Below are 12969 nucleotides of genomic sequence, written 5' to 3' on the forward strand. Positions count from 1 at the left end.
GCCTTATCCACAGCGGCACACAAAACCCTGGATCTGATCCTGTGAACACTACAAGTGCTTATAGTGCTTACTACTGATTAGTATAGTGCTTACTACTGATTATAGTCCACTGATTTCGGCAGAACAGCACACGGTCAGAAGTGTTTTCAGGACTAAGCCCCATGTTAGAAAGTGATTTAGCTAGAACTGTGTTTAAATTACATTAAAATTACGTTTCTTAAAGCTTATGCTCAAATAAATTTGTTAGTCTCTAAGGTGCCACAAGTACTCCATTTCTTAAATTGGTCTTCAGCCCACTGTAGACAGTGTTCAAAACTGAAGTTACAGCCAGTCTCTGTGAAGATCTTCTTTTGACCCCTCCTGCATTCTTTACAGGATAGTCATGCATTTTTACAAATCTATCATTAATATATAGTGCTGTATAACACACCCACTTTTTATTTATTTATTTTTAGCAATACACTAGCTATTAATTCCCAAATAAAGGACTACATACAAGTGAAATTAGCATGGCTCTACATCAGTGCTTAAAACAAACTCCCACTTTACAGAAATCTGTCACTGAATTTAATATACACTTGCCTAATTATTAAATTACCGAACTGGTCTGCTTCCAAGAGTTTCTCTTGAGATTAAAGTGTTTAAATGGACACTGGCAAGGCTGAGACCAAACCTGCCAACACTGGACAGCAAGAAAACCCATAGGCACATAGTGGGAATGAGTGAATTGGAGCTCTTGAGGCAAGTTATCTCATTTGTTACTATGCTACTGATCTGCCATGGGTTAGCAGGAAGGTCAGTCCTGCCTATGTGCACTGGAGTTGGTACCTGCAGCATTCAGTACATCGCTGTGATTCTGTGAATGAGTATTACGAAATTAATACAATTTGTTATAATTTTTTTTAGTGTCAGGACACTAAGCTTGCCTGTACCTTCACTGAGACTTAGGACAGAAGTTCTCGAACTGTTTTTGTGGAGTCTCTTTTGGAGGTTCATGTCCCATGCATGGCCCCCTCCCGGGGCAGAGCACATGGAGCTTGGGGTAGGAGAGTGTGCCCAGTACCACAGGGGTAGTGCCCGGTACTCATGCGGGGTGGGAGTGGTGTCTAGTACCCACAGGTGGCAGGACAGGGTGCCCTGTACTCACAAGGGAGCAGGGACATTGCCTGGTACCCATGGGGGCAGTACGATGTGCCCCATTCTCACCGGGGCCTGGGAAGGAGGAGGTGCCCAGTACCATGGGGAGCAGGAGGGGTGCCTGGTATGTATGGGGCTGGAAGAAGGAGAGGTGCCTTGTACCCAGAAGGGGCAGGGACAGGAAGGGATGCCCAGTACCCACAGGGGGTGGTGGCAGGAGGGCACCCACAGGGGTCTGGGACAGGAGAGATGCATACAGGTGGCAGAGACAGGAGGGGGTGCCAGGTACCCATGGGGGGCACCCAGTACCCACTGAGGGCAGAAGGGAGGTCTGCCCCTGGTACCCATTGGGTATGTGAGCGATACTCATCATGTAGCACTCGAGGAAGCCTTCCACTCCCTGCAGCAGTCGGGCTGCCAGAACCCTGCCCACCTCACTCACCCTGTGCAAGGGAACTTGGCCATGCTGAAGGGCTGGGGAGGGGAGCGGAAGGCTGCACCCCTAGAGACAGGCCCCCACGCCAGACACAGCCCCCTCCTGACCCTTGTCCTTTAGTGTGGCCCCATCCACTTCCCCCACACAGGCACTGTCTAGCAAGGGAATTGGCTGGGGCTCTGTGCCCTGGGGCCACAGTCAGGAGGGGGCTCTGTCCAGCAGGTCACTACTCTGGGTGAAGCCTTCAGCCAGCTGTTCGCAGAGCCCTTGCCGGCCTCCCCAACAGACTAGGGTATCTGCCGCTTGGCAGCTGTGGCAGTAGGGGAGTGAGACAGGCAGGGAATGTGTGCCCAGAAGCTGAGACTGCCTACACAGAGCCCATCCACTTCCCCTGCCAGCCACAGCCCCCTCCTGACCCCGGCCCTTCAGCACTGCCCATCAGATCCTCTTGCTCCCCCAATAACCTTGTTGTGTCCCCCAGGAGGAAGTGCCACAAAGTCTGTGAACCTTAATATTTGATAGGAGTCTTAACTGTAAAGACTGTGCTGGGTAAACACAATGTGGCCAAAAGGATTTCAAAAGAAAAGTAACACCCAAGATCCTCATCAAATCACAAAATCTAGAAGTAAAGTGGGTCTCCCCCAGCCCTCACCCTTTTGCAAGAAAAACCTCTGTTTGCGTTTTTAAAACCTTATAGAAAACGTGGAGCTGGGAAGGATCTGTAGAAAACCCGTGTTTATTTCTTAAATGTTGAGATGGCAAACCATTTGGAATGGCATATTTGCAAGTATTTAAACTAAATGCAAACCATCTAATATAATTTGCCATGTAAATGGGAAAATGCTTTATGTACCAACATGGATGGAGTCTAATGATCATAGTGAACTAATTACCAATATAAGAAGTCTTTGAAGTGTAGAATATTTATATTAATGGGGAATTAGTTAATCAGTTACTGACAGTGCTCAAACAACTCCTTCATACAGTTCAGGAAGACAAGAATCATCTCTCCAAAGAATTGTAGCAAAAATCAACAACTTCTTTATTAACTATTTAAGCTAAAGACGCTCCAAGAATTATTCAAATTTAAAACATTGTGTTGAGATCTCAAAAAACCTTTATAAAAAGAACAAGAGTGTTTGGATTTTTTGAAAGCCAAACTTCATTTCTTGTTAAACTCCAATGAAACTAAAGAAATCTCTGAAATGGACTGGACTGAATAGAAAGAAAGATTCAGAACTCTAAATTTAAAGATGTTCTGAAACTCTCCGTCCTGAAGACAAAGGAAATAGAACTGACAAGAAAGAATGTACATATGTATTAACTAACTACATAATTCATAAGATGAAGAGGTTCCTAAAAACATGGCATGGAGCCAATAAAAGGATGGCAGCAACCAACTTTGATTCTAACCAAGCCGAAAATAGGGGATTTCTCCTAAAATTTCATGAAATTAGGAAGGAGAAGCATATAAAACTCTGAAGTGAGCATCCCTCATTATATATAGATATAGATAGATAGATACACACACACACACACCCTCTGCTACCCTGCTCACACAGCAAGCACTCCGCAACTCATCCTGTATCTCTCTACAAAAAAGCTACCAAAGACAGCTAAGACAACTCAAAAAGAAGCCAACCCAAGGAAAACTTCCCCAAGACTTTAACATGAATTAGTGAGATCAAGTTAACTAAATTACTTAATTAGGGATTAGATTTTAAAGCTCTTGTAATGATTTTATTGGTATAAAGAAATGCTGTTGTAATTTAAAATACCAGCAGTTTCTCCTGTTAATCACCAAATGGTGAGACCCATTTATTTCTGGAGAGGAGACAGGGCCTGAATATTGGTAAATAGAGAAATAATGGGATTTAACAGGATTTAAGATTCTTAATATTTGTTAATTGGCGGTTCTTATGACAGCTCCCTAAATGGCATCTTCTGAATAACTCATTTAAATATTGTCTTTCTTTTCATAGGATTTAGTTAAGATTGTTTACTTTGCCCAATTACAAACTGTCTGGTTATTAATAATAACCAACAAGGTTCACCTGCCCTTAAACAAATTATTTTGCCCAACTATAAACAGTTTAATTATCTAATTAGATACTAAAACTGGATTCACAATAATTTGGGGAAACAGTATACTTTGGTTTGAATTTAACACACGAAGAACGCCTCCCCAGATGTAGTTCATTCAAGTGGTAATCTGTGTTAAAAACACTCCATGGAGAAACATGCAGGAGATATTTAATGAAAAGAAGCATTGCATATCATTTGTGTTCTTTTGTTTAATGTTGTCTTTTCCCTTTTTTAATAGCAAAATAGCCATAGTTAATAATTGTGATTATTTTGCTTGGTTTTAAACATACAGTCCCTACGATAGCCTCTCTGACTAAAAGAGTGGGAGTCACATCCCTGAATTGGCAATAAGAGAAACAGTAAGAGCTGTCCTCCCATTTCCTGTTTCTCTAAACTAAATATTTCAGTAATTTTTAAAATAAAATTACTTGGCATGATTTAAAATTACCCCTTCCTACCCCATAAGTCTGAAAACCCTTACACATGGCAGGTCTATGAGCTTAAAATGTCATCTGCTATATTGTGTATACATTATATATATATTATATTTGTTTTTATATTTTTTCTTGTATCTCTTTGAAACTTCAACATAAAAATAAATTTAGAGGCTCTTTTACCCCAAGAACAAACAATGTGGTTTTTGATAAGAAAATGACACTGGAAGAATGACCTTGAGTAGAGAAGGCTGAAATTTTTCTGTTCTGAATTTGTTTTTGAAGTTTTCCAGTTCTGTGAAAAACCAAAATTGGGTGGGTTTTTTTCATTTCTTTCAAAAATTTTCACTGAATACACTGACCATTGCCAGCCACCTCTAATTCTGGGTTTAGCGTAGCTGGATTGGGGCTCAGAAGATCTGGATTCAGTTCCCAGCTTTGCCTCAGATTTCCTGTGTGACCATGGGCAAGTCACTTACTTCTCTGTGCCTCAGTTCTTAAAACAGGGATATTAATACTTACTTTCTCCTTTGCCTGCTTGTCCAGTTATACTACACTTCAGAAAACGGACGGTCTCTTACTGTGTTTGTACAGTGCTTATCACAGTAGGGATTTGATCCCAAACAACAATAAAGTTAAAAAAGAAAATAAGATTTATTAATTTGTGGGCAACCCAATGCATCTGTTATGCAGGGGAAAAATCCAAATGGAAACAGACTTCAATTTCAAAGCTTCAGATAGGTTATTATTATAACTGAAAAGGAGTACTTGTGGCACCTTAGAGACTAACCAATTTATTTGAGCATGAGCTTTTGTGAGCTACAGCTCACTTCATCGGATGCATACCGTGGAAACTGCAGAAGACATTATATACACACAGAGACCATGAAACAATACCTCCTCCCACCCCACTGTCCTGCTGGTAATAGCTTATCTAAAGTGATCATCAGGTTAGGCCATTTCCAGCACAAATCCAGGTTTTCTCACCCTCCGCCCCCCCCCCAACACACACACACACAAACTCACTCTCCTGCTGGTAATAGCCCATCCAAAGTGACCACTCTCTTCACAATGTGTAGGATAATCGAGGTGGGCCATTTCCTGCACGAATCCAGGTTCTCTCACTCCCTCACCCCCCTCCAAAAACCACACACACAAACTCACTCTCCTGCTGGAAATACTCACCAACAACCACATACCACACAACAGAACCACTAACCCAGGAACCTATCCTTGCAACAAAGCCCATTGCCAACTGTGCCCACATATCTATTCAGGGGACACCATCACAGGGCCTAATAACATCAGCCACACTATCAGAGGCTCGTTCACCTGCACATCCACCAATGTGATATATGCCATCATGTGCCAGCAATGCCCCTCTGCCATTTACACTGGTCAAACTGGACAGTCTCTATGTAAAAGAATAAATGGACACAAATCAGATGTCAAGAATTATAACATTCATAAACCAGTCGGAGAACACTTCAATCTCTCCGGTCACGCAATCACAGACATGAAGGTCGCTATCTTACAACAAAAAAACTTCAAATCCAGACTCCAGTGAGAAACTGATGAACTGGAATTCTTTTGCAAATTGGATACTATTAATTTAGGCTTAAATAGAGACTGGGAGTGGCTAAGTCATTATGCAAGGTAGCCTGTTTCCTCTTGTTTTTTCCTACCCCCCCCCCAGATGTTCTGATTTAACTTGGATTTAAACTTGAAGAGTGGTCAGTTTGGATGAGCTATTGCCAGCAGGAGAGTGAGTTTGTGTGTGTGTGTGTGTTTCCGGGGGGGAGAGAAAGCCTGGATTTGTGCTGGAAATGGCCCACCTTGATTACCATGCACATTGTAGGGAGAGTGGTCACTTTGGATGAGCTATTACCAGCAGGAGAATGAGTTTGTGTGTGTATGGGGGTGGAGGGGTGAGAAAACCTGGATTTGTGCTGGAAATGGCCCACCTTGATTATCATGTACATTGTAGGGAGAGTGGTCACTTTGGATAAGCTATTACCAGCAGGAGAGTGAGTTTGTGTGTGTGGTTTTTGGAGGGGGGTGAGAGAACCTGGATTTGTGCAGGAAATGGCCCACCTTGATTATCATACACATTGTGAAGAGAGTGGTCACTTTGGATGGGCTATTACCAGCAGGAGAGTGAGTTTGTGTGTGGGGGGGGGGCGGAGGGTGAGAAAACCTGGATTTGTGCTGGAAATGGCCCAACTTGATGATCACTTTAGATAAGCTATTACCAGCAGGACAGTGGGGTGGGAGGAGGTATTGGTTCATGGTCTCTGTGTGTATATAATGTCTTCTGCAGTTTCCACGGTATGCATCCGATGAAGTGAGCTGTAGCTCACGAAAGCTCATGCTCAAATAAATTGGTTAGTCTCTAAGGTGCCACAAGTACTCCTTTTCTTTTTGCGAATACAGACTAACACGGCTGTTACTCTGAAACCTATTATAACTGAGTTAAATTTTTTCAAAAACTATACGACAAATGTCGAGTGTCCTTCTAACTAATCTTTATACCACTACAGTCTAAGTGTACGTTACTGTTGAGATATGCATGTATGTCTCAAATACACATACAGACTTATTTATATATTTTGTGGATTAGAGATTCTCTTCTAAATATAGATAACCATGATTCTGTACTATAAATCGTACCCCACTGAGGAAAGAAAGAAAAAACTCAAACGTTTAGACATATGGAGATTAGCATGAATGCTGGAAATGTTTCATCTGCACTAACATGACTGGCACAGTCTCTCTTTGTTGTTTACTTTAGAAAGGAACAATTGCTCTAGGGTAAATTCACAGTACTGCAGTGCAGATATGATAATATGTGCTTGCTCTAATACTCCAGTTCCACAGCTAGCTTTCCAATAAAATCTAATCAGAATTAATACTATAATTCTTGGTTTAAAATTAATCCTTGTCTATCTAAACAAAAGTTCCAAAAGATTTCTCAGGACCCACTTTGCCATGATGCATACACAAATTTAGCCAAATAATATTAGCTCAAGGGGAAGATGGGGAGAATTTCTCTCTTTCTGTTTTTAAAATTTGCATATATATTTTTCTGCATTCCTCTACTCTGCCTTGTCTATGTTGCTTATCTTCATAGGCTCCATTCCTGCAAGGAGAACCACAGGGGTGCAATGGGATGCCTTGCGGGCCCAGGGTTCTGGCCACACAGTTCTCAGGCCTTGGATTGTAAGGCAGGGATCATATCTCCCTGTGTGTTCGCACAACACTTAACTCAATGGGGACCTCAGACGAGTGGTCTCTTTGGGTGCTATAATATAAATAGTCATTCATTTGTCTTTATTATTTATTTTTCTGATGTGTAAGATGTATCTGCTACACTATCTCTAGGTGCATTTACAAACATTAAAACAGCACACATGCTTATTAGGAACTAAACTAGGCAGTAGGGACAGGCCCACACTGCAGCCTCTGATTCAACCCCCTCAGTCTTTGAGGATGTCTGAAATGAATCCAGATCTGAAGTTTGCAACGTGAGCTCATAATTGGACCAGGCTCAGAATATTTTCAAACTTGGGAAAAGTTCCAGATCCAGACTTCATGGCATGGACCCTTCTCTAGTTAAAGAGTTGATATGAGCCTATACAAGAACCCCAGATCCAAAAGGCCCCTGAATTTTGGGGGCTTGAAATCCAGTCCTGAATCCACCTCCGCATTTCCTGATTCCAAATGTCACCACTGGGGACTCTCTCTTTCCCTTTGCAAAGCTCAAGGAAACCTTTATCTATTCTAGAGAAATTGTTTTCCCAAAACCAATACTTCAATATTGTTTTACTGCTATATGTACAATCTGTTCCAGCAACCTAATATTCACAAGCAACCTCACAATAGCAAACTAGAAATGTGATGGAGGAAAAACTACATTGCTTAGGAAAGGAAGATCGGTTCCAAGCTTCGAAGGGTTATTCTGAACAGTGAGATAAAATATTTTTTAAATTCTATACAGTGCTTTGACAGTGTATTTTTTTAAAGATGAACAATGCTCATAAACAAAATATCCCTGGACAGGCATACTGTATTCAAACAGCATGCACAAATCCTTGAGCAATGAAAGCAAATACCAAACTTAAGTAACTTCCCTCTCTGAGTGGTATGTGTTAAATAAGTGCACCCCAGCTGATTAATTGGACAAAGTTGAAAAAAGGTTTCACAGTGCAATGCATGTAAATAAGGGAGCAAAGAGGTGACTGGGGAAACAAACAACGGATGAAAAAGTCACAAATGGAAATTAAATGCTGGGCAAAAGATAAAAGAATTAACTTAAAGAATTTGTAAGCTGAGCTAATAGCCTTCAAGAATCAAAATGCATGTAAGCAAAAGGAGAAGTGCTTATTTGCTGCACTTTATTTTAAGGAGCCTACCGGCCACATTTTCAAACACAGGTCCCTAAAGATAGGTGCCACAGCACAAACATAGGTACCTATCTATATGGCCTGATTTTTAGAGCTTATGAAGCTCCAATTGACTTCAGCTGGTCTCTGATATCCACATGACTAACATGGATTTAGGTGCCTAACAGACATCAAAGTTTTAAAATTTGGCCCCAATAAATTTTTTTATCATAGTTGCAGCAGTGGAGATTTTTAAAGGCATAAATGGTGTTCAGATGCCTAACTCCCACTAACCAATTTATTTGAGCATGAGCTTTCATGAGCTACAGCTCACTTCATCGGATGTAGCTCACGAAAGCTCATGCTCAAATAAATTGGTTAGTCTCTAAGGTGCCACAAGTACTCCTTTTCTTTTTGCGAATACAGACTAACACGGCTGTTACTCTGAAACCTAACTCCCACTGACATGCAATGGGAATTAGGCACTTACCCACCATTTGGGCTATTGAAAACTTCCCCCAGCATCTTCATTGTTATTAATGTGAAATTAAATCAATATTTGCTCTGACTCAGGCAGAGAGAAAACCGACGGACTAAGGAAGGGGAATGAGAGTTATGAAAATTAACTCCTGGTAAACAGAACACACATTTTTGTTAGATGAGATAACTTTCCAAATATTAGACATAATGGGAAAATTCTGTGCTTCCTTAATCGGAGCCTAAAGCTCCAAAATTCATGTTTGGGCACCAAGTAAGTAACCTGATTTTCAAACATGCTTCCTGCTGGTTGCTCCGCACCTTTGAAAAATCAGGTCACTTAGGCTTTGTCTACACTAGCACTTTTGTCAGTCAAACTTTTGTCGGTTAGGAGTGTGAAAAAACCACATCCCTGAGCGACATAAGTTTCACCAACAAAAGCGCTAGTGTGGACATCTCCCGCCAACATAGCTACCGCTGCTCACTGGGATGGTTTAATTATGCTGGCAGAAGAGCTGTCTCCTGCCAGCATAGAGTGGCTACATGGGAGATCTTACAGCAGTGCAGGTCTGTAGTGGTCTGTAGTGTAGACAAAGCCTTATTTAGGACCGGAAGGAAAGATGTAGGAGACTGATTTTAGGCACCTCTTTTTGCAGTTTTTGGGAACAGTACATTCCTTTTATGTACTCACTATGGCTGCTAGGCCACCCCCTGAATATGGGAAGCCTGCAGTTACTTAAAGTTAGGCACAGATGCTGAACAGCTGTGCTCTCTTTCCAATAAATAACAGCCCCCATCTACCCTATCCATCAAACTGAGTTTGAGAACTGTTATTAAAGATGGTCCAGCTATACCAGTTTCTACCTGGTCTGATGCTCCCTGATTCTTGGGGAAATCTCAAGCTACTATCAGCTCTCAGTTAGTTCAAAGCAGCACTTACTCCATAGCACACACCACTAGAAAATGAGCAATAATGATCACACTAGCTGTTCCTGAAGTAACGAGGCCCCCATAACATTGGGAAGAGGTGATGCCTGCAGCAGCAAGTTTGACAGCATTTTGTGAACTGTACATATGCAATCTGTTCCTTTCCTGAGTGGCATGACCACCAGTTTTGCAAGTTGTGCAGCAGGGGCATACAAAGCCATTAATTATTTCTGGAATCCTGAAGAATTAATTCCCATGTGAACAGCTGTAGGATGCTTTGGCATTGATAACACACAATGCAACGAGTTTCACCTCTGTGCTGTCAGAGAAGTGCACATATCCCACTCACTGCATCCCAGGAAGGAAACAGTGTTTGTTGTGAAGTACAAACTGCACAAAAGCTGGCTTGGGATATTATAAGCACTGAAGCACAATGCTACAGGTTATGTTATTAACATTGCTCCCAACAGAAAATAAAATGCTCATTTGGTGTTTCAAACAATGCATGTCAGGTTAAGGATGATTTACAACCTCAGTGAACAGCCCTGTTTCTAAGAAAGAAAATACTGGAGAAAAAAATAAAATAAATAAAAAAACTACTTTACTTCTGTCAAGGCTGATTCCCCACGCTGGCACTTCAAGTGCAGAAGGTGAGGGCCCGCAAGGATTCTGAAAATTAATACTGGCCACTCCAGGCTTATATTAAACTCTCAAGGTTACAGCTTCTCTCTGACCTTGGATGGGTAGATGCTGCCATCACACAAATGCAAAACCCCTTGAAACTCAGGAAGGCATACTTGGAAGTTCCTTCCTGTGGGGTACCCTTTCACCCCCTCTCCAGGGAAGAACAGAGAAAGAAAACAAAGGGAATTAGCTGTTGTCCACAGCTAATTAAACAACATGTGCACAAACCTCTTAGGACACCAAAAATCCAATCCTGTTCTTAAAAAAGGTAAATTTTATTAAAAAGAAAAAGAAAAAAAATACATCTGGAACTTAGGCTTTTGCTAGATTTAAAAAACCCACTTACAAAAATTAAACATCAAGAATAACCTTCTTGAGGTCCAACTTAAAGGTTATAAGCAAAACAAAAAGCATTTGGGGTTAGCACAGAGGAGTCCACAAGCCAGTAAGAAATAAACAGAAATAAACCTAATCGCGTCTTTCTAAACATTCCTGATCTACTTACGTACCTGGGTTGTTAAATAAGTAATTCTAGATATGATCTGATGATTTTCGTATCTGGCCTTCAGCTTCTCACAGCATAACTACTCCCTGTTCCCCTCTTTCCAGGAGAACAACAACAACACACAAACGGAAAGCTTTTTTCCCAATTTTAAAAAGTTCTAGCCTTCCCATTGGCTCTTTTGGTCAGGTGCCCACTCCCTTCCTTTTACTGGACTTTTTTAACCCTTTACAGGTAAAGCAAGTAGAGAACAGCTACCAAGAAGGACTTTATAGCTAACTGGCTGGCTGGGTGTCCATAAAAGGGAGCTATCCCTCCCCCCGCTTCATTTATGATCACTTCTTTTTAAACAATTAACCTCTTTGAGTATCTCCCTCTTTTCTCTACATTTCCTTCTGCTTCCTTCAGTAGAAGAAAGTCATACTTAAAGTAAGCTCCACCATTTGAAAATTGCCCTCATAACACCATGAAAGAAACTAACACTGCATCAATCAGGCACTTACCAAAAAACGGCCCAATCCTGCAAAATTTACTCATCAGCATAGTCTTTACCCACTTGACTTCATTGGACTGTAGGCATGAGTAAGGACTAATCACATAAGTAAGAGCTGACAGGATCTGGCCCATGTGACCAAATTCTGGTCCCCATTAAACCTGTGTAAATTTGTGTATTTCCACTGAAGTCAATGGAGTAATTCCAGATTTGCACCAGAGTACTGTAACTAAGCAGAAATTGGCCCTAAAAATCGGGGTGGGGATGGAGAGCAATTTAAAATGGAAGGAAAGTCTAGGAATGTTGAAGATGTTTAAGGATACAATTTGAAGCACATTAGGGCATTGTAAAAAACAAAACAAAACCAAAAAACTAACCTTTTAACTAACTCATTTTAACTAATCTTGTTAAAAGAAGACTAAAGAAGACCCTTGGCTGCAATGTCACCTCTGACCTTGTCTCCTGGTACCAGCATTCATTAAAGAATCATCTATTTTCTGGGACTGCATTATATCTACTAATAGATAAGATCTTTTTTCTGTTTTGAAACCTTAAAGACAGTTGATGAGTGGTGACCCTATCTTTGTGCTTGCCTACACAGGGAAGTTATTTTGTATTAAGGTAGGTGTAAATTTAAAACAGGATAACTATTCTTGATTAACTCTATATGTCCATGCTCTTATTCCAGAATAAGAGTGCCTTATTCTGAATTATCAGTTTATTTCCAAAGTGGATTAAACTAATTCAGAATAAAGCGCTCTTATTCCAGAATTGGAGTATTCACAGACAAAGTTAACCAGGAATAGTTAATCAGGAATAACTCCACATGCAGGCAAGCCCTTTGATTCGCTACATTTAAATCATTCTTTGTGTATTTTCCATCAACCAAGGGCTAGGATGTACTCCAAGTTGTTTTGTTTTTATGTGTAAAAGTTTTTCAGGTTCAATGAAAACTTAAATTTGGGGGAGAAAAACTAGGGAAGCAGGAAAATCATGCCATTAAAGAGGACCTACAAAAGTTAAATGAAAGCTGAGTCCACCTGAGAGTTATGTGCTCAGTGCCACCCTCATGAGATGAGGGACAAGTAGCTTAAAACAAAAGTTTTACTTCCCCTCAGAGATAAATTGGAACTTCTGGTTCATTGAAGATATCCTGGAGTTCATCGATCAGTGACAGTGTAGGTAACCAGAAGTCTTACTGAACAGCTTCAGTGACCCAGAAATACAAATAGATTTCAAGAAGAGAAATAATAATAATTTTTTCTTTGTTAGTTAGAAGTTATTCTGGAAACCTCCAGCATCAGTCCAGCAGAGCATTCATCATGTAAAATGGGTTGATTCTGTTTCCATCTTATCTCTGGAACTACTTATGGACCAAATTGTGACTCATTTTTATGGAAGCACATGGGTAA

General features: G+C 40.9%; 1 protein-coding gene across 4 annotated transcripts in view; it reads right to left on the bottom strand.

Annotated features, from left to right (window-relative positions):
- Window positions 1–12969, bottom strand: part of KCNAB1 (potassium voltage-gated channel subfamily A regulatory beta subunit 1) — a gene marked incomplete at its 5' end in the record, with an annotated part of 237651 nt that overhangs the window by 72168 nt on the left and 152514 nt on the right. The gene's annotated exons all lie outside the window — the stretch shown is intronic.

The sequence above is a fragment of the Lepidochelys olivacea genome (assembly GCF_965140295.1).
Source record: "Lepidochelys olivacea isolate rLepOli2 genome assembly, chromosome: 9".
Classification (NCBI taxonomy): Eukaryota; Metazoa; Chordata; order Testudines; family Cheloniidae; genus Lepidochelys; species Lepidochelys olivacea.